General features: G+C 49.5%; 1 long non-coding RNA gene across 1 annotated transcript; it reads left to right on the top strand.

The window, feature by feature from the left end:
- The first annotated feature begins 2,713 nt into the window (after positions 1 to 2,713).
- LOC108253284 lies at positions 2,714 to 3,917 on the top strand. The gene is made up of 3 exons (XR_001809709.2): positions 2,714 to 2,828; positions 3,143 to 3,331; positions 3,596 to 3,917. It is a non-coding gene; the product is annotated as an uncharacterized LOC108253284 (long non-coding RNA).
- Positions 3,918 to 4,339: the final 422 nt, after the last annotated feature.

The raw sequence follows: 4,339 nt of genomic DNA, 5'->3' as shown, positions 1-4,339 counted from the left end.
GGAGCCCAGGCTTTTACTATAATGTCCTCGGGCAGCTGACCGCCTGACCAGGCAAGTGATGGGGTCTCCGCAGGTCGGCCGTGTGCGCGTAGTGCCCGAGTAGGGACGGTAGGCTGGCAAAGCAAGCCACACCGGCTTTATAAGTCCTCTGCGGCAGCTTGACGCGGGCGGCGGGAGAGGGACGACTCTCTCTCTCGTCGCCAGGCTTCTTGAGGTACGTTCGGCTCGGGCGCACATCCGACCGACTTGGACGTGCCGGCTGAGCTCAGCGACGGCGTGATGTGTAGACTCAACCCACCCTACTCCGCGCCGCTCCTACTCAGCTCGAGGGGATTGAACATCAGACTAACTAGATCTTACATTAATACTCATGGACTGCACCAGTCGTTATTAGTGAAAACACTGGACGGATAGTAAACGCGAAAATCAAACAGTTTAGCCTGTTCGCGTGCAAGGTGCTATGTCGGTTTACCCTTTTAACTACTGGGGATAAAACTATCGACCAGTGGTTTATAGCCAAAAGACACCGGCGCGATTGGGTTATCAATCCATCCAAGGATCGGCCAAATGTCAAGTGACAAGAACTTAGAAAGTCACGAGTATTTTGTTTTCACAAAATGAGCCGGTCGTAGCTATCGAGCTGAGACAAATGCCTCACGTACCGAGGAGTATGGACACATAAATGAATCCTTAACTATCTCCCTTAAAATTATGATTAAAATAAATCTACAGGGCCTCGCTTCTCTATTTTGGGGCGCATTCGGCGAGGGGACACACACTAGCGTTTCGCGCCTGGGATACGTATTGCGGGGCGTTTCGGGGCCCTCGCGCGAGTCGCGCCTGCATATGCGGTTCCGAGGGAGGCGCATCCCTAGTGCGCGCTTCTGGGCCCGGCCACCTTCCCCGCCTCGGGGGCAGGGACATCGATGCTTCACGCTCATACGACACACCTAAGGAACATACCATATACATTATAGTATGATTATTTCTTTTTTGTCGGGTTTGTCCAAGGCTTGATAATAAACCACTCATTATTAGACCTATACCACACAAAATGCGTTTAGGCCCCAATATCTTTTTTATTTCGTTTTTTTTTTTTTTTTCGAGTTATTTAATACTTAAAATATATAGCGTTAAGAATTTACAGTTTATATTTACCAAATACACCTTTTTTTTTTGTATTTTATCTTTTTTGCTTTTTTTTTTTTTTTTACTTTAAAATGGTTTCAGTACAAAAAAATTCTGCAAATATAAAGTTATTCAATGGGGAGGGGGACGTTCACAATTTTTGAACTACGGCTAATCCGTTGTACGCCGAAACATTTCGCGTCGTGTGTGTTCGAAAGGAAAAAACGTGTGCTCGCTTAACGCCGAGAGTGTGTATGTGTGAACCGCGCTAGCCTTGACGCTGGCAGCGAGACGCTCTGCACTGCCTGTGTGTGTGTCGCTCGAAGTGAACCGGCCGCCCCCCCAGTAGTACCACACGCTCTCTCTCGAAGCGCGCGTGCGACCTCGACCCCCCCGTTGAATAAGTGTTCTCGCACACACGTATTTCTACGGGCCGAGGTTCTCGCACGCGTTCACCCGTGAGAGGGCTTCTTCTGGGGCGTGCAAGGATGCCTTCAGCGTGTCGTGCTCTTGTGTTTGAACCGGCCGCTCTTGTGTGTGGCATGGACGCGAACCAAGCACCAGCAGTGTGGGAGAGTGTCGAGTGAGTTGAGTGCCGCGCGGCCGCACTACACCTGCGCGCGCACACACGTGAACCCCCCCACTCGAACTCGAACGACCTCGGGCTGTACGGGACTACCCGGTGGATTTAAGCATATCGATAAGCGGAGGAAAAGAAACTAACGAGGATTCCCCCAGTAGCGGCGAGCGAAGAGGGAAGAGCCCAGCACCGAATCCCCGGAGCCGAGTGCTTCGTCGAGGAAATGTGGTGTTCGAGTGGTCCCGCTTATCCTGGGCGATTCGGCCGGTGCGTTCAAGTCCACCTTGAAAGGGGCCACGGCCCAGAGAGGGTGCCAGGCCCGTAGAGACCGCTGCGCCCGCCCAGGAGGGGTCCACTCTAGAGTCGGGTTGCTTGGAAATGCAGCCCTAAGCAGGTGGTAAACTCCATCTAAGGCTAAATACGACCACGAGACCGATAGCGAACAAGTACCGTGAGGTAAAGTTGAAAAGAACTTTGAAGAGAGAGCTCAGCGAGTACGTGAAACCGTTCGGGGGTAAACGAACGAGACCCGATGAACGCGTCGGCGAGGACTCAGTTTCGTGTCGGACCCGCGGACCCGCGACGGTCGTTGTTTCCGTTGGTCGCGCGGCCGGCGTCTCCGCTCTCGGGCGGGGCGTCGGTTTTCGCGCGCGCCACGGCGGCCGTCCGGGCTCAGTCCGCCCGGCCGAACCGATTTTCCTCGCCGCAGTGGAACGTCGCGACTCGCTGGGAAGCGGTCGACGCGGTCCGAGTGGAGCTCGGCGCTGACGAGTCCCCGGGAGGGGAGTGCTCCGAGTGGCGCCGAACCTCGGACTCGCTGGCCGGAGTCCCGGCGGTAGTTTCGAACGCACGCGGTTTGGATACGCTTCTCCTCGTGTGGGGCGCGCCGAGTCGGCGGACGGTATCTTTCTCGCGTCGGTGCGTGTTGACGCGGCCCTTGCTGGCCGTCTTCCGTGCCGGGTGACGGGGGCCGTTCGTCGGCGTCCGATGGCGCCGTATCCCGAACCAGTCATAGTCTCCAACTTCAACTACTTCTACCACAGGGAGACTGATCAGGAGGATATGCAATCTCAAAACTTCAACCATGTCACTAGCTGTCCTTATCTTCCAGGCACTTTAGGTGAGTGGCTTGTTGACAACTCATCTTCCAGGTCCAGGAAGGTGGCTGCTGCCACGGGGTTGGTCCATAATGATGTGGGGTCTAGTTGGGTGGGGTGTGCCGGGCAGTTAAAAAGATGTGGTACATCCTGTGCCGCACTCCTGCAGTCTGGGCTTAGGTCGGGGATCCCAGGGTCTATTCGGTGTTGGTAGTTGCGCAGTCGTCGGGTTCATGTAAATGTTAAATCCCATGAACATTTGCGAGGAGCAAAGTGAGTGCTTGCTTTCTTTAATATGCCACTGGTGTCTCATTTTCCAATCATCTTTCTGTTCCAGGCCAACATATGAAAAAAAGCTCATTATCCGAGTCTTCATCTGATATGATGGAGCTAGAAGAAGGTTTACTCTTTGGTCGGGACTATTCGACCAGCCTCACCAACAAGAAACTGCTTAGTAATAATAACCTTAGTCTGTGCAACCCCAAGCACAATATAATGAGCATTGAGACCGATGTCTGACTAGTGTGTAAGTATGGGCTATACCTGGCCTCCATTAACTTTTCACTGGAACACAAGCCAAGGTAAAGGTGGTACAATCAGAGGTTGCAACATTTTATTCTACAAGGAATGATATGATTTGTGACCTCTGACTATTTTATCTTTACCTTATGATCCAGGCTTATGTCTATCATCTTCTGTTCTTACAATCTAGAATGATGGTAAATTTTGGTCCTGCTACAATCTCTCAATTTTGATTCTAATGATACCTTTTGCTTCTGTTTGCTTTCAGTGATAAATAGCGACATTTCGGTTTGTCCTTTCTTAAGGTGCTTCACCAAAACGACTGACTTCTCACCCCATCGACTTATCATTAGGAGTAATTCGATGAATAAGAATGATTCTGATAACATGGACGACTTGTCCTTGTTGTTGCTGTAGTCGATTTTTATTTGAATTGCCTTTGCCCCCTTCCTTATTTTCTGCGCATTCTGCTAGATGATTTAACAGCCATTTTTATAATTAAAATTAAGTTGATCTTAGGAAATGTTAGTTTCAAGTCCAATCTTGCGCATGAACTTTTCAGCAAAAAGTTAAGTGTAAAGCTCAGCTTAGTAGTTAACCCCAGTCACAATGGCTACCCTTTAACAATTGTTAGCTACCTTAGTTAAACACCAAACTAGACAAATTGTGCAAGACCAATTTAAAGAAGCTATTGACGAGATAGGAACTTTTGATGGTAACCCATCACTCCTTCACGATTTTATAACTTCAATTAGTGCGTTTCATCAAAGACTAGTTGATGATAGACACACAGAATTTATTCCCAAATTTCTAAACGCTATAAAAAATTCAAAAATAACGGGCAAAGCAGCTCTCCGCGTTAGACAAGCTAACTGTAAAACATTCGAAGAAATAAAAAAAATTCTTCTTGATACATATACCGATAATCGTCCAATAGAAAGCTACATAATTACCATGGTAGAGGCTAAGCCTTACGGTAAAACGGCTTTCGAATACCTAGAATATCTCGAAA

Source organism: Diaphorina citri, unplaced genomic scaffold (genome assembly GCF_000475195.1).
Source record: "Diaphorina citri unplaced genomic scaffold, Diaci psyllid genome assembly version 1.1 scaffold1530, whole genome shotgun sequence".
Lineage (NCBI taxonomy): Eukaryota > Metazoa > Arthropoda > Insecta > Hemiptera > Psyllidae > Diaphorina > Diaphorina citri.
The sequence above is the reverse complement of the archived record's forward strand: the minus strand, read 5'-3'. Positions and strand labels throughout refer to the sequence as shown.